The sequence below is a fragment of the Monodon monoceros genome, unplaced genomic scaffold (assembly GCF_005190385.1).
Source record: "Monodon monoceros isolate NGI ecotype Baffin Bay Population unplaced genomic scaffold, NGI_Narwhal_1 Super_Scaffold_1, whole genome shotgun sequence".
NCBI classification, from domain to species: Eukaryota; Metazoa; Chordata; class Mammalia; order Artiodactyla; family Monodontidae; genus Monodon; species Monodon monoceros.
Genome location: NW_021703765.1, coordinates 51,790,825 through 51,813,484, shown reverse-complemented (window position 1 = coordinate 51,813,484; position 22,660 = coordinate 51,790,825). Strand labels below are relative to the sequence as shown.

The 22,660-nt window shown below is 38.6% G+C and overlaps 1 protein-coding gene across 6 annotated transcripts in view; it reads left to right on the top strand.

The window, feature by feature from the left end:
- Window positions 1-22,660, top strand: part of METTL4 (methyltransferase like 4) — a 526,668-nt gene that overhangs the window by 479,702 nt on the left and 24,306 nt on the right. For 2 of the 6 annotated variants that reach the window (XR_003793147.1, XR_003793146.1), the window contains exon 14: window positions 8,231-8,322. The exons of the other annotated variants lie outside the window; for them this stretch is intronic. The gene's annotated coding sequence lies outside the window, so the exon portion shown is untranslated. Of the gene's footprint in view, window positions 1-8,230; window positions 8,323-22,660 lie in introns of those variants that run through there. 6 annotated transcript variants of the gene reach the window in all.

Here is a 22,660-nt window from a genome sequence, read left to right as displayed (position 1 = left end):
GGATAAATAAAGGGTTTCTCTGGCAAACAAATTCATTACTAGGAGACCAACCTTATGAGAAATGTTAAAAGAAGTTCTTCAGGCAGGAGATAAATAATATAGCTTGGAAACTTGACTATTTAAAAAAAGAGGAAGGGCATCAAAGAAGGAATTGATGAAGGTTAAAAATATTTTTATTCTTCTTAATTGGTCTAAAATATAGCAGTTTGTTTACAATGACACTGGTAACAGTGCTTTAGGGGATTAAATCATGTGGATGAGTGAAGCAAACAAAAGTAGTATCACAAGAGACAGAGGGAAGATTCCAGAATACTCTGTTTTAAGGTAACCGTACCAAACAAGAAACTGTGGAGTGTACTTTGAAGGTACACTTAGATTATTTAATAATATATATTGCAAATCCTGTGGCAACCGCTGAAAGAATTAAACAAAAAAGTATACATGATATTCCGAGACAGGAAATTAATTAAATAGAACCATACAAAATATGAAACCAGTCACAACTCTTAGAAAAGAAGGAAAAGGAAATTTGGACTGGCTCTCCAGCTTGTATATGGCACACTGTCTTCCATTGTTGCTCTAGACTGCTACTGTTGTTGGGCTGTTTTTTTGTTTGTTTTGTTTTGTTTTCCTTTTATTTATTTTTCTCTTTAGCTGGAGGACATAAAGCATAAAAATATACTATTATTTTGAATATTGCCTGTGAGAATCTCTTTCACCCATATCTGTTCTGTATCTAATATGATTCAATAAAACTAGAAGAGATGAACCATACTCAAGGATTTTATTGAACATCTCCCACCACCACAAAATAGAGGATAAAGAGAAAAGATAATAATAACAGAAGATAACAGGTAAGGAGGACAAAGAGCAGAGGCCCAGGAATGAATAAACTGTATGTTCCTGCAAGAGAGCTCATAACAATTGAAATAGAATCAATGTTCAAAGATATGTTGCAGTTCTTTGAATCTAAGACATTTTAATGTTTCTGGTATTTGGCTGCATCTTACAATCAATTTCTACACAAATTTTCTAGTCAGAGGAGTGTGTTCCAACATAATTGTCATTACCTTCACAAATGCCACTTTAACTGTGCAAAGTCCTGAGTAAATATCAGTTGGATTATCTGCACTGTTAGACCACATATGGTGGAATTTTTAATTAAATTTTATCTTTATTTTCAAAAAGTCTTAAAATTATACCAGTGAGACTACATAAAAATTAAAAAGTAATGCATTCCCAGAAAATTTTCTGTCACATGCCAAGGAAATCAATGAAGAGTCAGAGATATTGCAAAATCTCTTATAGAATCTTCAAAGGTAGAAGTTGATCTATTCATAACACAGAAGGATTATTAGATTGATAACATTTATCTGTAAAAATTTCAAAGTACCTCTTAATAATATCTGGTGTTTTATTTCCAGAAATTAAAAAGAAATAAACAACAGCAGCAACAACAAAACCAGCTGTGAGCTTTAACCAAATAGCAAATGCAAGTGAAACTCGAATAATTTGTAATATGCTTAGGAATTTTGCTGTCTGTTCTAAGTGTGGTGAAGAGGTAAAAATATGCACGAGTTGTAATATTTTTCTGTCTCCATGCTGCTATGTGTAATTGTGTAGTATCAAAATGATTTAGGTCTGTAGACTGAATATCAAGAAATCTTGGATTCAAAATCTGACTGATTTACATCCAGCTGCTTCACTTGGATGGGTCTCTGCTTCTCTCTTAAGTCATCGGTCAGCTTCCCTGACTCCATAGACAGCAGAGTCCAGGACTCCATCTCTTCTTGAACTTCTTTAGGTTTTGACATCTCTCCTTGCATCAGGGGCTAACTTTTCTGTGTTAGGGATATGACCCTTCCTTCCATGGGCAAATCACATAGAGTTTGGTTTATTTCCTTGCTTTTGAGTCAGTTAAGGTATTGGTGGAAAATCAAGTAAGAGAGAAAACTAGGTTCCACAAATTGGTACTATAAACTTGTCAATTATTTTTCTCTCCTAGTAGAGTGGATTAGATAGATTGCTTATGCTCACAGTGGCCAAAATTTAAGAATGATATTTAAAACATCTTCTAAATGACAAGTAAAACATCTTTATAAATTTATCCATAAACACCTCAAAATTTTATTTATTATCACACATGTGTATTAGAACCACATATAACAGCTAAAAAAACTTTCTCTAAAAACATGGAACTGTACATTTTCAATAGGAATAATGTTATTCTCAGGGTGGTAACAATTTTTTTTCATGCAAAGGCAAAAAAAAACCCTTGCTCTTTTTATGTATAAAACACAGATATATGTACAGTACATAAATAGATATACAGCATACCTATGATATTAAAATTTCATTTCATGTTATGATTAGGGGAAGAAAATCAAAAAGTGCTCTATAGGGAGCCAATAATGAAGTAAAGGTTGGCAGAAGCTGTCTTACACCAAAGCCTCTTCTTCCTCTCCTACCCCCAAATGCATTGTATTCTTTGAATATGCAATAAGAAAAAAGAACCTAAAGTTGGTTTAGCTTATCTGTAATATAGTCAGTACCAACATGTAAACACACCCAGATATTTGAGAAAGAAAAAATGTTAGTCAATCATCCAGATGTTTTATTTTGACAGTGTCAAGTAGCATCAAGAGAATGAGAAAGACAAGCCACAGACTAGAAGACAATATTTGCAAAAACATATCTGATAAAGGACTGTTATGAAGTATATACAAAGAACTCTTACAATTCAACATAAGAAAATGAACAACCTGACTAAAAAATGGACAAAAGACCTGAACAGACACCTCACCAAAGAAGATACACAGATGGCAAAAAAAAAAAATGAAAAAATGGTCCACATCGTATGTAATTAGGGAAATACAAATTAAAACAATGAGATGCCACTACACACCTATTAGAATGGCCAAAATCCAGAACACTGACACCACAGTGCTGGTAAGGATGGGGAACAGGAACCCTCATTTATTGCTAGTGGGAATACAAAATGGTACGGCCACTTCGGAAGACGATTTGGTGGTTTTGTACAAAACCAATCATATTCTTATCATACTATTCAGCATATTCCTTGGTATTTATTCAAATGAGTTGAAACTTAAGCTATTGAAGCCACTTAAAACCTCTACACAAATGTTTATAATTTCTTTATTCATAATTGCCCAAACTTGGAAGCAACAAAGATGTCCTTCAGTAGATGAATGGATATATAAACTGATATCTCCAAACCATGGAATATTATTCAGCACACAAAAAAAGAGCTATCAATCCATGAAAAGACATGGAGGAAACTTAAATACATGTTACTAAGTGAAAGAAGTCAATCTGAAAAGGTTACATACTGTGTGATTCCAACTATATGACATTCTGAAAAAGGCAAAACTCTGGGGACAGTAAAAAGATCAGTGGTTTCCAGGGATTTCTGGGGAGGAAGGAGGGGGGATGAATAAGATGGAGCACAGAAGATTTGGGGGGCAATGAAACTATTCTGTATGATACTATAATGGTGAATATATGTCATTATACATTTGTCAAAACCCATAGTAGGGTTTACCCCAAGTAAACCCTCATGTAAACTGTGGCCTTTGGATGATAACAATGTGTTAGTATTGTAGGTTCATCATTTTCTGGTGGGTGATGTTGATAACGGGGAAGACTGTGCATATATGGACACAGAGGGTGTATAGGGAATCGCTGTGCTCTCCTCTCAATGTTGTTGTGAACCTAAAACTGTTCTAAAAAGTAAAGCCTATTAAATACGGTTTATTAAGACAAAACAAGACAAAAAAAATCAAATAGCCAGATATTTGAGTACATTGTATAAAATAGTTGAATGGTTAGCCAAAATTTTATTCTGAGCGTTTTGGTGTGGTGCCCCAGAATCCTGTCCCAATAGCCTCACAGCTTGACTTGTTTCCGTGTGTATTTGAACCCATGCACTGCTGCTTGGACTCCTGCTGGCAGTATTCAATGCATCGTTTCGTAGTTTTTAATCCTTTATTCACACATTATTATTTCCTATCTCTTGGAAGAAAGAGACTATAAACATGTTTAAGACTATACCTAGTGGAGTTGGTATCTAACACTACCTTGTTCACTTCCAATTATAAATTATTTATGAAGCAAACCATTTTGGTATTTGAGAAACTATTTTACTTATTGATCACGGAAAGATTCAGGAGGACTAACGAACACTGATGAATTTTGTTTCTTTTAGCACTTGAAGTTTGCATTTCACTTAAAAATATTTCAATAATACATACAAAAAGATAGTGTGATATAATGTAGAGAATCAGAGCTAAAGAATACAAACGCTGATGTTCAGTCCTGGTTGCTTACTTTGGTACTGAGTGGTTTTGGTCAAATCACTGTAACATTTAAAGTTACCAGTATTATGATTTATGAGTGAAATGTTACGTGCTATGTATTTCGCTCTCTTTCTATGACCTGATATTTGTGTACAAAAAGTGAAGAATATTATATTTTTTACCAGGTGGTATAAGAGTTTCTCACAGTGAGAAAATCACCCTTGTTAGGAAGATGGCTTGATCAGTTCACTTGAAATAGCGTGGCTGTATGCTGGGGTCAAAGCTTTTGAGAAGGGCTTGAAAGAGTTGAGTTGGTAGGAGGTCGTGTGGTATTTGATGGGCTCCTACCCATAGTAATGTGTGTGAATAAATGGTAAAATTACTAAACCTTTAAAATATTTTATCCAAGTTTGTTTGGTAGAGAACAGTGAAGATTTGGTTCCCTGTGCAAGTTGATATGGGCAAAATTGAGACAGCACACATATGTGGAAGTTGGAGAGAGATGAGGAGAAAGCAAGTTCTGGGGACTTTGCAGAGAGTGTGTACAAGATGCAACATATCCGTGGTATTGAAATTCCTTGGGGAGAGTTATGATTAGAGGAGTTACAATTAGGGGAGAATAATTCACAAGCTGTGTAATTGGGGGCTCAACGCAAGCAGGGGTTTGCTAATAATTGGGTTACATAAAAGGATACATATATACAAAAGTGATCATTTAAACATTTTGTATATGTGCATTTGTGTTTGTGTGTATATGTGTGGGGTTTTTTTTTTGTTTTTGTTTTTTTGTGGTACGCGGGCCTCTCAATGTTGTGGCCTCTCCCATTGCGGAGCACAGGCTCCGGACGCGCAGGCTCAGTGGCCATGGCTTACGGGCCTAGCCACTCTGCGGCATGTGGGATCTTCCCGGACCGGGGCATGAACCCGTGTCCCCTGCATCGGCAGGCGGACTCTCAACCACTATGCCACCAGGGAAGCCCTATATGTGTGTATTTTAACATAAACTCTGTAATTCCTAGGATTCTTGAAAAACCAAGTATAATATAGGCATAGCCTAAAATATTAGACCCTCTTGAAGAGAAAAAATTGACACCTTACTGGTTAACCTTGACAGAAAGAGTTGACATATCTTCTAGTTCTTGGATTACTTAATATAAAGTGGAGACATAGAGGACAATTATTTCAAATAAGAAAAAATTCTACTTTAGTCAAGCATGCCCAGTAATTAGTTTTCTGAGACTTTTTAGTATTTCACATTAGTACTTTTGGGAGCTGGTGGTAGCTTTACAGTTGGTTCTGGAAGCATGAATTTTGCCTTTTGTGATCTGGAAAAAATTTAGTTTTTCCAACACCCAAGAGAATAGAAAAGATTAACCAGATTGAATTCATGGTTCTGGTTTGATCCAGTTAGGCAGGCAAATGAAGCCACAAAACTACAAAAATATTTTTAGAATCTAGGAGAGGATTTATGCTCTTTATTTTTCTTATTCAAAATATTTGTGACTACTCTTGGCCCTCAGTCTACTGTATGTATTTCAGCATCAGTTTTCATGTTCCACAAGCAACCTTTCTGACATTTTGATTAGAATTACATTAATGTGGAGAGTTGATAAATGATGCCTATAATTTCAAAGTAGTGAAGGTGGAAATGATTTTTTGATATGTAACAACAGGTATTTGACATTAACATAGCTAACTTTCTGTTGTTGAAAAAACTCACAGGCATTGCTAACTGTACTCTGGTTATAAATGATGGAAAGGTTGTTAAGTTTTATTAGCAGTAAATTTTTCCCCTGTTCATGGACAACCCTGAATTCAAACCATAGACAACCTTAGGGTTAAGAGCCCCTGTTTGAACAGCCTGTCTGTCTCTGATTCCCTTCTTTTGCCCTGCATTTCCCCTCTTGGGTTGAAGAAGAGACAACACAGAAACTAAATCAGTGGTCTTTGACTTCAGAAATCCACAGTAGCAATTTTCAAGTTGGGATCAATAACTTCTTCAAGAATTCAGAAGAAAATGATAAAGACATGAAATCATGAATAAAAGGATAAAAGACTTGGAGAATAGAAAACTAAAATGCATATACAAATTTTTTATATACATATAAAAAGAACAGGAGATCTAAAATACATGATATAAAGAGAAGATGATGAAATAATAAATGATGTGATGCAAAGAAGCAATGGTCAAATAAGTTATGCAAGAAAATTCTCAACAACTTAAACTTTCACATTGAAGAGAATCCCCAAATATAAAGCTAAAATCATTAAAATATACTCACTGATCGACAATTTTACCATCCATCCATCCCTTAGGATTAAAAAAAAACCAAGAATATAGACAGAAATAAATAGCTTATTTACCATGGAAATATAAAAATTGAAGCATCATATTTGTCTGTTAAAATATATTTATATACATAATCAGATGAAGATGATACAATGTCTATACAAGTTTTTACGGCAAAAAAGATTGTGAAAAAAATTTCTGCATATAGTAAATCTATAAATTAGTGTGTAAAAATAGATAAATACATTCTTTTTTTCCAGAACTTCTAGCAGGTACAATCTTCAAGATTAATTAGCAGATCCAGATTTTAAAATTGAGACCTCTTGCTATATACTGGACCTCTATCTTTATTCTTACAGTGTGTCTTCTTAGGTCTCCAGTTACATTGTTTTCCCCGAATTTATCAACCAATTCAAGTGATTGATTGTCTGATTTTTCCCACTACACTAAATCAATACAGAGTCTAGACATTGTGAATTTCAGCTTAAGTTCTCTGTGGAAAACTTATGGTAGTTTGAATTGGCTCCACAGATAGAATCTTTTGAAATTATGTTTTTAATGAAAGATTTATGGCGGTGTATATCCCCTCATCCTTCCCACAAATGTTAACAACAGTTGCCACCTATATAGACTCTAGGCCATTTGTGTCAGTTTGGGTTCCCCAGAATCAACCCTTGAGACAAAAATTTAAATTAAAGCATTTATCTGGCAGATAATCCCAAGACAGCTGTAGGGGACTGGGAAGTGAGCCAAAGAAGCTAGGGCAGCCAAAAAAGGTGCACTGACAAGTGAGGGTTTTTTTAGACAAAGACTCAAACAGGTATTTTATTTTATGGCATGCAGGATCTTAGTTCCCCAACCAGGGATGGAACCCATGCCCTTTGCAGTGGAAGCACAGAACCCTAAATGGACAGCCAGGGAAGGCCCAGTACAACTGGTTTTTAATTGGAGCTTAATCCTATGGCAGAACTCTGGGATTCTGTGTGTAACATGTGCCTCAGTTTTTTCTCCATCCATGAAGTAGGGAGTTGGGATTTTTATACACCCATCTCCATCAAGTATTGTTGAGGGTTGTTCCTAAGTGGTGGAGGAAGCTTAAATTTTCTGGCACTTCTGACTTACTCTGGAAAAGGGAAGAGAGCCCTCCTCTTCAAGGGAAAGCACTTAGGCAGTTAAAAGACCTTTATGTAGGCTCAAGGGGATGTAGGTAAGGCATCAACAATATTTACTACAATGTATTTTGGGTGATTGGTGTGTGAACATATTAATTAAGTATATTAGGTGCGTCTAGCAAAATATGAATGTGAGTGTAAATTTAATCTTTCTATTAGCAGAGTACAATATTCAGGATACTGAAGATGGTGAGGGGAATAAAAACAATGGTATAACTACAGCCATGGTTTACAATGCCAAGGCCAGATAACATTTTGTTATAGTGGTAGATAAGGCTATTCAAAAATATCATATTAATTAATAATCAGATTATAATAATACTATAATAATTAGTTGTCAAAAAGCCACCTCAGCTGAAACTATACATAATAATAATAAAAAAACTTTATTTTGGAGGCTTAGAAAAGGGGAAAGCAATATTTTAAAATGACTCATTTAAATTAATTTTCAGGTATACAGAGGAAGAACAGAAGTGTGAGCAAAATTCTGCCTTCGAAGTTTATCATATTCACAGAGATGCAAATGTGCGTACAGTAGTGAGGACTGGTTGAAAATTTATAATATCAAGGTAGGACTGTCGGAAGTGTCAGGTGACTTTTTATCCTTCTAACTTACTTTATTAAATTTATAGTCTTAATCATTGCAGACTGTAAGAATATATGACTTTTCATGGATCACTGACAGTGAAGGAAAAGGCTAGAAAATTCTTACAATGCATCAAAACTTGTGTATGGCAATTTAATTTAAGCAACTGTTACTGTCAGTGGCTTTTTAGGGCCACATCTCTTAAGATATAGGGGTCCTGATTAGTAGTACTCACTTTATTATTGGCTGAAGAAAGAAGTAACCTTCTACAACTCCTCGGTGTTTGGGTCATAGATGGTTGGAGCCAGGAACATCATTCTTGGACCCTCTGAGTGGAGATAAACTTGGATTCACTTCACTTTAGATAATTTTATTCTGAAATTAAACATTCTTTTCTGGCAATAAGTTAAAAAGTTAATTAAAACTGGGGAGGCTGTAGCGTTGGAAATTTAACAAACAACCCCAAAGCAGAAATTGTATACAAATTAGTAACCTGTTGAAATACAACTTGTGAATGGTATTCTCTGAGCTGTTAGGGTGACTGTACCATGGCTGAAAACTGGGATCTTTGTCATTTTCAAGCTGAATGTTATTATTTTACTAGGACTGTGATTTTTGTCAGACCCGATAGACAGTTGACTTGGTCAAATGCAGGAATTTAATGTAACCTGAAGACTACCGCAGCCATTGAGAGGAAGGACTGAGGTCAGGGGTGTGCCAGGTCTTTGGCTTTAGTTCAATTAATTTAACTAAAGCAAAGAATTAAAAGAATGAAATAGTCATCATTCTTTATGTCTCCTACTGTATAGTGAGAATTTCTGTATACTTACTATTTCATAGTAATTTTGAACTAGAGAACTGGTGTAGATAGTTTTTCAGCATCCTAAATAGGAAGGGAAATTTGTAAGTGGGTGTCATTACCCTGAATGATTGAGGGTATGGAAGAGGGAGAGAGGCCATTTTGTAAGGAAGAAACACAGTCCTGATTGTGACCTTGCGGCTGGCGGCACGCAGACTTCTTCTGTCCTCCCTCCCCGTGGAGACATGTGCACTGGAGTGTGGCGAGGGCCTCCAGTTCTGCCCAGATGTGCAGAATAATCAGGGAATGAAACCACAGAGGCTGAGAAAACAGTGTGGCCAATACCTGATTATTAGTCAATATTATCTTCAATTTTAAAAAAACTTTGTCAAAAACCCTGTGACTCATGCTTAACTCTTTGAGTTTTTTTTCCATCCCCTGCTTTTCAAAATTAACTAATTAATCAATTTAGGGCCAGGAAGGAGAAGAACAACCCCTTTCCCTGATTTTTGGCCAAGAATTTCCCCTAAATGATGTGCAATGATAAAATTGTAGTCGTACCTGTAATGTATGTTCGTGCTTTCATTTTCCCTATCCTCCAATTTGCTGAGAACCTACTTAGAAAAACATTCTGCATGAATTATTTTATTCATGTTGTAAAAGCCATTTGAAATAACTTACATGAAATATGGGTGATATGCTTGAGAAAAATTGAATGATAAGGTTTCTAAAAATCCCACGTTGTTTTTGGGAAAAGCAATCAACTCTGCAGATACGTTGAAAACCATAGAAAAATATGAAACAAAGAGGAGTGCGTTTTCAGATAATAGCACATGCAAATGATATGACAAATTTTCTTGAACCCAGTTAAAGACAGAGCAAAACTATGACACTAAATGGATTACAAATAAAGAAACCATGACAAAACAAAAGTACTCTAAAATAGTACTTTCTTCTTAAAAATGAAGATTTTTATGCTGTGTTAATCAGGGTTTTCTGGAGAAACAGAACCAACATATATATATATATGACTTATTATAGGAATATATATGACTTATTATAGGAATTGGCTCACGTGGTTATGGAGGCTGAGAAGTCTCATGATCTGCTGTCTGCAGGAAAGTCAGTAGTGAAATTCAGTCTGAGTTGTAGGGTGTAAGAATGGGGGATGTGGGGAGACAGTTGTATAAGTCCTGAGTTGAGTCTGAAAGCCCGAGAGCCAGGAGCTCCCACGTATGAGGGCAGGAGAAGGTTGATGTCCCAGTTCAAACGAGAGAGCAAATTGTCCTTCCTCTGCCTTGTTTGTTCTATTTGGACCCTCAATGGACTGGATGATGCCCACCCACACTGGGGAGGGTGAGCTCCTTGACACAGTCTACTCAGTCAAATGCTAATCCCTCTGGAAACACCCACAGAGACCCACCCAGAAATAACGTTTTACCAGCAATCTGGGCATCCCCTCGCCCAGTCAGGTAGACACATAAAATTCACCATCACATCTGCAAAATCATTCTGAGATGAGAGTTGTAAAATACTGGATATAGAGAGACAGTAAAAACTACTTTGGGAATCTTATGTTCATTACCTGTATTGGGAGCAGAAATACCCAATTCAAAGGTGTAACTAAAACATACCTGTTGTTATGGTGTTATTGGACGGAAACATAAGCAAGCAGTGTTACAATACAGTGGTACTTAGGAGGTGAAGGTGGGTGTTTTAAGAGGACAGTCTGACCAAAGGGACATTAGAGAATGAAGGGGGGCATAGCCTCACTCAGATAGTTTTGTTTTACCTGGGGTGATGCCCAAATAAAGGTCTGATTGATAAGAATAGTTCAGAGGCTACTCCATCACCTGGAGCAGAAGCTTGTACAGAATTCCAGACACTCTTCAGGACTTGGTTTCATTGGAAACGGCAGGGGGCTTATTTTTCTCTTGGACCTGGGGACACACCAATGACGTGGTGACTGGAGGGGGCCTTAGCCAGGCAGGCATTTGATTCTTCTCCCAGGAAGGGGAGACAATTGTGCCCATAGACTCCTCACAAGCTGACATGTCTTACTTCTGCTTTTGGTCAAGCTGGATCTTGTCTGCTTCTAAATTGAGTTTAGATCTTCAAGTCTCTGACATCCTTCATCCTCCTTAGAAACTTGCACAGGAATCCTGAAGCAATAGGACAACTCAGAGGTTGTATGCCAATGAAGAGTAGCAGAATATGCCACTCCCAAACAGGCATACCAGCGTGGTCAGAATGCATGTTGGTTGCAGGAAAGGAGAATTTTCTAAAACCTCCAGTGCTTTCAAGATTACTTAGAAGTATTTTTGGTTGCCAATGACAGAAATTCAACTCAATCTAGCTTAAAATACAAACAGGAGTTTTTAGAGTGATAACAGGAGTATATTCTGTAATCCAGTTCCAGGATGAGACCAAAAAAAGGAACTGAAGCAATGTGTGGGCCCAGGAATGGCTACTGCTGTCTATATCTTTTGCCTTAGTGCCTCATTGGTTATCAACTTCATTCAATTTATATGATTTAGCTTATATTAACATTTTGTGATACTTGTCTAAAGCCCTTCTGCATCTCTATGTTGAATAATAACTATTCTGAATTTTTTTTGAAAACTTGCAGAAGTTATTTATTCAGAGCTTGCTAGGGAGTCAGCCTCCATTGCTTGTGTTTTGTCAGGGACTCAAATGCAGGCAGAGCAGTAGGCAAACTCTATAGTGGAACAAAAAAAAGAAAGCTTCAGCCATGCTTTGATTGAAGGCTGTTGGCTGGGGAAGCTACATATATGCAGACTAACTAGAAGTGAGTATTCTGTGTGATTAGTTAGGGGTGCAGAGTTGGCTCACTCTAGATGGTTCTAAGTTGGAAGCGAAATTGAATCCTTTCATCATTTTTAATGTTCCTAGCTGTATTTGGGGGAACTTAAATATTACATAAATTGTATCACAGGATGCACATATTTTCCAATTTTCTATTTTATCCCCACTTGTAATTATTTTTGAGTCGTTTGTCGACATGCACAGCTATAGTTGATTCATTTTAAATAATCTGTAGTATCTGTTGCAAGAATAAGTTGTAGTCCATATTCAGTTGCGTACTTTTTTCTGTGATTACAAAGATTGAGGCAAACATCTTTGTGCACCTGAGTGAGCATGTTTTCTGGAAACATTCTAGAATTGGAACTGTAAACACATAGATTTTGTGCCTCTCATCTTTGGCTTTACTAGGTATTTCAAAATTGTTCTTGAAAATGGTTGCATAAATTTACCTTTTCACCAGCTGTGTATGAATTTCTTCAGCTCCACATGCCGCCCAAACTATTTTTTACCCATTAGAAGGAAATTAGATAATATTACGTTTTTATTTTCTCCTTGATTTTGAGAGAAGTGGAACATCTTCATATATTTATGAAATAATTCATGGGTCAAAATGTACCACATTGTAAATTGGAAAATGTTAGAACTGATCACCAATGAAAGCATTAAAATATGTTAGACTTGGTGGAAGTACCAAAGAAAGATACCTTTTTTGCTTTAGCTCTGGGTGAACAAAGAGATTCTCCCCTGTGATTTCTACTCGCAGTTCTGTGCCTCACATGAATTCAAGTTCACAAGTATACCCACGTGGTCCAGGAAGACTGTAGTGTGCTGAATGTGGGGCTGGGATGGGGTGGTCTCCAGTAGAGTTTGGGATATTGTTTTCCTCCTCCTTGTATATATTTTTGTTGTCGGTGGTAGTGGTTTCCAGCTTTATTGGGATATAATTGACATATAACATTGAATAAGTTTAAGGTGTATGATGTGTTGATTTGACACACTTGTACATTGCAAAATGAGTATGACCTTAGCGTTAGCTAACACCTTTATCCCATCACATAATTACTATTTCTTTTTTGTGGTGAGAAATTCTAAACACATTATAAAATCCATTGCTCTCATCTTGGCCAAGAATCAAACATTAGATATCTAGACACCCCCAGAGATGAAGCTCGAGCTTTTCCCTCCAGCGGTCAGTCAGCTCTAACCACACGCCTGGAATGTCCCCTGTTGGTGGAGTGGGTGGCCCATGTGGGGGAAACAGAAGAGGAGGAGCTTCTGGGCACACACACTAGGTGAACACTGACTTCCCAAATTAGGTTTATTCCTTGGTTTTCTACACCCAGTCTTGAGTTTTAAGAAGATGGAATCCAAAGGCCTGAAAAGAATTTTATATATGTAATGAGAGGACATTCCTGTCATTCTCTTTTTCTGTGCCAGAAAGACTAATAACTTCAAAAGGCAGCATCTGCCTCCCCCTGCATGCCTGTGTGCTATCTGTAATGGTTTATCAGAGTCTATACAGAGGCTTACAGAAAATGTAAAAGGAGGACGGCATTCCTGTGATGTCATGATCACCATCAGAAATGCCCTGGGCCTGGAATCCCTGGGCCTGTTTCTCTAGCCCTTGTTTTGCTCTCTAGCTACTGGAAATAGCTTGTTTACCTTCTCCCTGTCCTCACAGATTATTTCTGTTGAGGTCTTTATTTCCCATCTCAGGCTTATTTTTAAATCAGAACAAAACTCTTAGAACACTGGTTATAGCCTGCTGTGTCCTTCAAGCTATTATATAACTACCTTGGCTTTTCAAAGCTTTTAAAGTTAGCTAAAAAGGCAAGAAAACAAGCTGGTGTGACACAAGAAGGAGGAGGTGTAGAATTTTGAATAGTTCGCAAAAAAAGACAAAGAACAGAACGGATACAGGGCTTGAATTTTAGTACCAGAGTAGATCAATTGATAATGACACCTGTAGCAGTGGAAAGAGCACAATTATTGATTAGCAGAGTGTAATAATTAATTGTTGGTAATGACCAGGGCAACAACAGTAGCTGCTATCTATTATTTATTTAGTATGAGTCAGGCATGGTCCTGTTTTAATACACCACTTCATTCGATCTTCACAATAATCTTGTGGTGTAGCTACTATTACAAGATGCGAAAACAGAGGCTGACTAAAGTTAAGTCACTTGCTCAACATCATAGAGAAATTTTGTCATAAATATGGCAGCAAGGGATAGTAGCACACGTCACGCATTTGAGTTGATCTTTGAGTTTTAAATTTATTGCAAAAAGAGCTGTATCTATTGCAGGGGTTGGCAAACTACAGCCAGTGAGCAAAATGTGGCCTGTTGCCTGGTTTTGTAAATAAAATTTTATTGGTCCACAGCCACACCCATTCACTTATATATTATCTGGAGTTGCTTTCCCACCACAATGGTGGAAGTGAGTAGTTGCGACAGAGACATTGTGGCCTGAAAACACTAAAATATTTACTATTTAGCCCTTCTAGAAAGTTTGCCTAGCCCTGCTCTCCTGTCCTCTTCCTTTAGAGCCTTTTGGAGAAACCGTGCTTTTATTTCTTCCATTGCATTCTTTCATGTTGGATCCTAATATCCAGCCTATAGTTGGAGGTTGAATATTCTTCCTGGATGATTCTCCAGCTACTTTGAGAATCTCCATTCTGCTCAAGATAGTTCAAGTTTCACAGTTGCCCTCTTTCAATCTGCTTGGTAAAGTCCCTGATACAGTCCTATAGTTTTTCCCTAAGGCTACAAACAGTATATTTTACTTTGCAGCCTCCCAACAGGGGATTCTTGTTGATTCCAGGGCCTCTGAAGGAGAAAATTTTTTAAAAACCTGAGTGTCCATGTTATTTTGCTTCTCACTCACAACATTTTATAGCCCTTCCTCATTTTTTTTTCATGGTGGGGATTTCAGGAATCAGTACTCAGGTCATGAAATTCTGCTTTCATCACTGTATTTAATCTACCTTTCTCACGTGCATGTTTGGTGGCTACAGGGCATCTCTGTTTTGCTGTTTTGGCATGTGTATACAATTCCAAGAAGAAAAGGGTGAGGATAACATCCCTCCCAGAGAAAGGTGTCATACTAGTTCTGTGGGACATGACTCACAGCTCTTGGAGGTCAGAAACCTTAGCCATCTTATTCTTAGCTTATTCAGGCCCAGCACTTAGCAGCCTGGCTCACTAAGTGTTTGTTCAATGAATGAATAGAGGATGAGGAAATGAATGAATGAATGTAAAGGAACACTCCGAGTATTGAGATGACTAAGTTGGTTTTTGTCTATGGTACCACTAATTCCCAAACCTTCTGTTCAGCATCCCACCAGGTTTTGGGACCAATTGAATCTCTAGGTAGAAAAAATATATGGAGAGTTGGTTCTAGAGTTTGGCAGCTTGGCACCATCTCAGTGTTGCTATGAAGATTTCTAGGCAACCTTGCAACCAACAACCCTTGAACCCTATTCTACCATATTTATAAGAACACAGATATACCCATTTATATTAGTTTCCCACTGCTGCTGTAGCAAATTACCACAAAGTTGATGGCTTAAAACAATACAACTTATTATCTTATAGTTCTGGAGGTCAGAAGTCCAAAACAGGTCTCAGTGGGCTAAAATCAAGATGTCAGACATCAGCAGGGTTGTGTTTCTTCTGAAGGCTCTAGGAGACAATCTGTTTCCTTGCCTTTTCCATCTTCTAGAGGCCACTTGTATTCCTTGGCTTATAGCCTCCTTCTTCCATCTTCAAAGCCAGCAGAGTCTAGCATGTTCAAATCAATCTCTCTCTCTCTCTTTTCCTCCCTCTCCCTCCATCCTTCCCTCTCCCCAACCCTCAACCTCTGCTTCCAGCATCACATATCCTCTGCCTCAAACCCTCCTTCCTTCCTCTGATAGAAACCCTTGTGATTACATTGGGCCCACCAGGACAATTCAGGCTAATCTTCTCATCTCCAGATCTTTAATTTAAGGATGTCTGCAAATTTCCTTTTGCCATGGAGGGTAGTATATTCATAGGTCCTGGGAATTTGGAGGTGGACCTCTTTGGGAGGAGCATTATTAAGCCTACCAACCATCTTCTCCTCCTTATCTGAATTGGTCCTTTGTTCCCTACCTGGTAACCTGATGCTCCCTAGAGAAAGGAGTATCTCCTAAGGAGGCTGGACTGAGCATCTTTCTTCAACTACAACACTCCCCAAGACCTTCATCCATGTTCTGGACCTGCCTTTTGTCTACTGGTGAATCTCCCTGATGTATGCAGTCTCCTGGATGTATGCAGTCATTACTGACCTGGCTTGACCACAACTTCACTTACCTACTATCCAACTGATTCACTCCAATCAAGCATGGGTTCCAGAGGAGCTGGGAAAATTGATACATGAATTCTTGGGACCTCAAGTATTAGTTACAATTCTCTTGTCTGCAAGTGTTAAAAAAGGAAAATGAAAATAAAACTGAAATTGTACTAAAATCTTTTCAACATTTCATTTTAAAGAAAATTATCAGAGACATCTTTGACAGGTAGAGTAAGAAGTGAGATTGCTCACTTTGATCACTAGATGACAAACAGCTTTCTACAGCTGGAAAACAAAGACCCAAAGATGGGAACTTCTCATGTGTTCTGCTGATTCCTTCACCAAGTGATTCAAAGTTTGACCCATCATTAATTATTTTGTTGCTATCCATTGTTATTTTGACTTTATGTCATAACCTAAAAATATTTCAAAATCCTTGGAACTAATTAAAACAGAGAGAGTTTTGTTGAAGAAACTGAAGCTAATGACCTGAAGGCATGCACCAGGCTTTCTGGAAGAGTGTTTATTAGGAGAAACGCATGGGGAAGAAGTGTCTGCTTTTCTGCTGCTCATTGTTTCCCAGACGGTGCACAGGGATCTAGCAGGGCCGGATGTCAGACCTTGGGAGAAGGATCCGACTAGGGGTGGATGATTGGAGAAGCAGCAGTTCCTCCCTGGTCTGATCAGGGGCTGAGTCCAGGTCTTGTGGTCATAACCTCAGCAATCTGCCCTGACTGCTGGCCTGCACATGGCTGTTACAGATTTCTCTGGATCTCTGCCAGATGCTGACTCCCTCTCTGGGATGTCCATGTTCAGGAAATCAGAGAATCAATTGGAACAAGTTGACCTTTACCTGTTAGTCCACGCCCCTAAGCTCAAGGAGCACATGGTGCAGGCTGGAAGATGTCCATCTGGCTGTGGGGCTGGCCAGGCGGTAGCAACAGAGTTCTGTGGACAAGTTTGGCTCTGCAGCTGCAGCATGAGGTCAGGAAAATGCACAACAGGGCAGAAGAATTATATGAGACAGGGTGAAGGTAATATTTTAAGCTCTGGACTTTTGGGCAATCAATTGCTACCCAGAAAAGAAAAGCCTGAAGATTGGAGTCCATCTACAAGCTGATGGACGCTGTGTTAAGATTCCCCAACTGCTGAGAACATCATAGTAAGGAAGTAAAGTGTGGAAGGGATATCTAGAATGAAGGACATTTCATTGGTTAATTGGCTGATGGATGGATATCCCAATAGTAAGTTTCATCATCCCTTTAACTCTTGAATTGTGCATTTTCAGTCAAAATGTCTTCCTTAACTGTCCCCCCCCCGGGAAGTAATCCTGTACTGCCTAACTGCGTTGCGACCTTGGTATCATATGAAGAATATACAGTTTTGTAATCTGGGTCCTCCTCACCCTCATCTTCTGGATATTATTTATCTTACACACTATGAGGTTAGTCTGTTTCTATTTCCTCACTGGTCACGGAAAGCACCTCTCATAGCCTCTCATTTTATTTTTTAATAAAACTGGGCTGAGGACATCATCAATCACGTTACATCTGACTTTTCATTTTAAGACCTGTGACCACATACGCCTACAAGAGGTGGTTCCTTGTGGAGGCTCACAGGATAGTTCTATCTGTTCTTTTTGTTCCCCTTGGCTATGATTTCCTTCCCAGGGAAGACGATTGTCACACGGAAAACATGTCTTAGCCTCTCACACTCTTTGCTCTACGTAACTGGGCAGGTAGTGGTTCTGTGCCATCCTGAACTCACCATTCTGTCTCAGGAAGAGAGTCAGGGAAATGGCCTTACTTGGATAAAATCATCTAATATTTCTCCTGTAAGGTGTTTGTTGTTCTGAGAGCTACTTTCTACTCTCCTGGGTGCTGGCTTATCTTCTCCCTTAGTGAAATCTGTCCCCTCCTGGGAAACTTCCTTCAAGCTTGTTAATAACCAGAGATATTTTCTCAGGTGACAATCCCTTGTCCCATCTCCTTCCTCCAAGCCTCTTGTTCATGGTGGGTCCCTGAACAGCAGATCCTGAGGAATTTCATCAAGAATTCTCAGCTTTTCCCATCCTGGGGTATTCTTTGTAAGGCCACTGGTAACAGCCACAGAGTGTGAGTGATCATTAAGAGCAAGTGGAGAATTTTATTGTGGACTGGTGGCTGTGTGTGCCAACCCAACCATGGATGTGATCTTCCATTTGGAAAATCTTGGAAGTGAGGTGGAAGGCATCCAGCTTCACTGTCCTTTCATTTCAAATCTACTGTCAGTGAAGAAGATATCAGAAGTGACTCTGGTTCTTTGGAGGAGGGTTCTAGGTAATTGGAGGGCAAGTTAATTTCCTTTTTCCATTTTTTGTTCTTAAATGAAGTAGCTTTTAGTTTAGTCTCTTTTTTTCTTCTTCTTTCTTCCTCCCTCCTTCCTTCTTCTTTCTTTCCTCCCTCTCTCTTTCTTTCTCTCTCTCTCTCTCTTTCTTTCTTTCCTTCTCTCTGTTTCTCTCTGTCTCTCTTTCTTTCCCTCCCTCCCTCCCTCCCTCCCTTCCTTCCTTCCTTTCTTTTCTTATTTCTTTAACTGAAACTGAAGTTGGTGTCTAGGGAGAAAAATGACTTTCCTAAGATTACATACCTCACTAGGAACATAACTGAAACTAGAATCCACATCTCTGACCTGTGACCTACTCTGCCTGGACAGTGACCAGTAAGGTGATTGCAGAATTCTACCCATGACTTTGTTATAGATTCAAGTGGAAATTCGACTGTCCCTTCTTCATGCTGGCTCTACAACTTCGGAGTCATGGAAACTTGGGCAAGCCACTTAGCCATTCTAGATTTCAACTTTTCACCAGTAAAATATATATAATAATACTTTCCTGAAAATATTTGTGAAATGTTCCACATTTTTTTTTTGGCGGTACGCGGGCCTCTCATTGTTGTGGCCTCTCCCGTTGCGGAGCACAGGCTCCGGATGCGCAGGCTCAGCGGCCGTGGCTCACGGGCCCAGCTGCTCCGTGGCATGTGGGATCTTCCCGGACCGGGGCACGAACCCGTGTCCTCTGCATCGGCAGGCGGACTCTCAACCACTGCGCCACCAGGGAAGCCTGAAATGTTCCACATTTTTAAGCGCACTAAAACAATGTAAGTTGTTTGGTGAGAGTACCAGGACCCAAAAGATACTTCTGTTGTCATAACTGGAGTTCCAGCCTAAATTTTATTTGAAAATACAATTTAAGATCGTCTCAGAAATTTTATCCAAGGGCCTTATATCTCACCTTCATTGTTGTCTCTTCTGAGATTTATTTTTCTCTTTGTATAACTTTCCTAATAATGGCTCAAAAATGCAAATGATTCTCTAATGAATCTATATTCCCTTGTGTCTCAGGGAAGATGGTAGCTCATTACCAAGCTGGAGCTAATTTCCTCATGCTAATAATGCCACATCACATGGGTTTACACATTTGTACTCATGAGAAGAGAACAGTTGACAGAACCTCAGGGCCCCGATGGTCTTCAATGGGCATTCCCCCAAGGACCAAAGAAACTCTATTGGTGAAGATTTAAAAACACAAGTGAGGCTGTCTAACCATAAGCCTTATTAAAAGGTGTGGATGAAATTCCTGAAAGAAATTCCATGCAACAGTCAAAGCTGACATGAAAAGAATAAGGTTCTACCTGGTCTGCTAAACCCAAGCCTATAGAGTCTTTCCCCAGTACCTGGAGACTTCACCCAAAACTCCAGCCAGAGGCTGAGAATCAGCTTTACTCAGCACCTTTAGGCCCTGCCTGCTCCTGAGCTACTGGTCACAGAAAGAGTGCCCCTACCTTTCTGGAGGGCAGTTTGTTTACACTCTAATCTTATGTTTTCTTGAGTCAAATGCTTTTTTTTTTTTTTTTTTTTTGATAAAAATAAAACCACAGCATGTGACTGTAAAAAGGAAAGCACAAAAGAAAACCAAGTGGCAGCAGTCACGCGGATTACAGTTCAGACACAAGAGGGTCAAAAGGCGAATCCAGAAGAATCAATCACTAAACGGGAGCAAACGCAGTGCTATTTCTGGGCTGTCAGGCATTGAGGGGAAAAACCAGTGTGCTTCTGGCTACATCCACTGAAATTCCTGCTACCTCACTTCACCTCATTTTATTCATCTCACATCACTTCTGTTTCCTGACAAGTTGTTCCTCATATTTACCATTCACCTCAAGCCAACAGTTCCATCCTGTCTCTTACTAATCTTAGCAGATGTAAAATCCACTTCCACTGAGAAGCAAAAGGCTACCTGAACTTCTTTTCTCTCAGCTTCAAAATTTTTACTCCCACCTGCCTTCCCCACAAAGAACACTTTGGTCAGTATTCTTTCTTTTTAATCCCTTTTCCTTTTCAAGGTGAGTTCTGCTCTCTGTGCTAGATCATAATCCATATTTTTTTTGACCTCATCTAAATATTGCTTCAGAAATTAATTTCCTCTCTTGTTTGCATATATGATAATTTCCTTTCAACTAAATTTTTTCTCTTTTTAAAAGTAAAACTTTAATAAAAAAGATAGCTTTAAGAAAATTCTTGGCCATTGCAAATCATTCACTCTCTCCCTTCCTGCACTCTAAAACTTCACAAAACTGTAACCTATACATATTGCTTATGCTCCCTCATCCTCCACCTTAGATTCAGATCAAACTCATTCCAGAATGAAAATGTTAAACCACATGCAAAAGGAGTAATGCAACTGAAATCTGAATTTTGCACAATTGATCTCTATCAACATCTCCTTTGGTCTCTGCTAGACATCCACCTCTAGTCCCTGTGGTCCATTTTCCACATTGCTGCCTATGCGTGGCTGCGTTTTAGCCTCTGAAATCCCAACTCTCTTCAGCATATTTCCCTTTCCTCTCACACGACCTTGTCAGGTTACCTGTGCTGTAATCACTGGGCCAGTCTCAGAACCCACACCTGGCTTGACCAGTGTTGCCTGGAGTTCTGGGCTTTGCCCTCCCCCTCAAAGCACAGTTCATACAAAACTCTTTACTCAACAGTTAGCGATTATCTATTCATGAAATCTGATGGCTGTACTTTTCTCTATTCACCCTTCTTGTCTTCTCTGCCTTATTGGATGTTATTGACTACCTGCTTCTTGACTTTGCCTTCTCTCCAACTCCATGACTGTGATGCTTCTATTTTTCTGATTTCCCCATCATTGACTTCATCTTTGCCTTCCCAACCTCCCCCCAAATTTCCCTCAACTTCCTTTCTCCAGTCTTACTACATGTTTTCTCTAGAAGTTGTCATTTATCTGATTAGCTCCAACTATTACTCCAAAGAATTCAGGCCTCCCTGTGATTTTTTTTTCATATTCTCTCATTTTTGGCCTATGATCCTCCTCAATCAGTTTCTAATACCTCACTCCCCCATCCATTCTTGCTGCCCAAGTCTAGTTCTGACTTTCCTCACTCCTCTTTGTAGTCCTGTTCCTAAAGGGTCATGTGACTTCTAATTGCTCTCCTCTTCAATTTGTCATGAAATGCAAATTAACTTCCCTAGATCTTGATTCCAGAACCTTTTCCTAAAAAGACAAAATAACTCAACTGTTTTATATCAAACTCCTTAAACTTCCATTTAAAATCCCTTACACTCTAATACTGCCTACTCTACTATTTATTATTTCATAAATCCTTTGGCCAGTGGCCCTGTTCACTCCTGTTTCTTCACAGAAGAAATTTCATACATGTTGCCTAAATTAAATAGCTTCCCCTCATTTCTTGCTGTTGAAGTCCTATCCATTGTTTAAGTTCTAGGCCCAGTGCCACCTCTTTCATGACACCGTTTTTAAGCACTTTGACTGAAATTGGTGGCTTTCCCCTTTGAACTCCTATAGTTCTTTGAACTATTAAATGGTCATTTATCATAACGAATCTTGACTTACAACTTTAATGTACATATGAACTCTCTTTTATTCTTACAGATCCCCTGCAAAGTCTATCAAACTAACGTGGAAATTGTAGGGAATGATAAATACTTCTTAGAGGAATAGTAACTCCTTATTTTGGAATGTTTGGGTCATGTCTTCTCCAGAGATCAGATGCAGAAGGGAGAAAATGTAAAAACTTTGTTATTAATTTTTTAAAATCTCCATTTCTGTGAATCAGCATTAATTTATACTAGTTACTATACTTGCTTTGTATTTGGTTGCAATTCAAGATGGCAGTTAAGACTTGAAATGCCCACATGTCTCTGACACTGCTTACTTTCCTGGGGTAGTTCTATTTAATCACTGTTTCCACCTGAGTCCTTATTTAAGGCATATCCTTCCTTCCTTCCTTCCTTCCTTCCTTCCTTCCTCCCTCCCTCCCTCCCTCCCTCCCTCCCTCC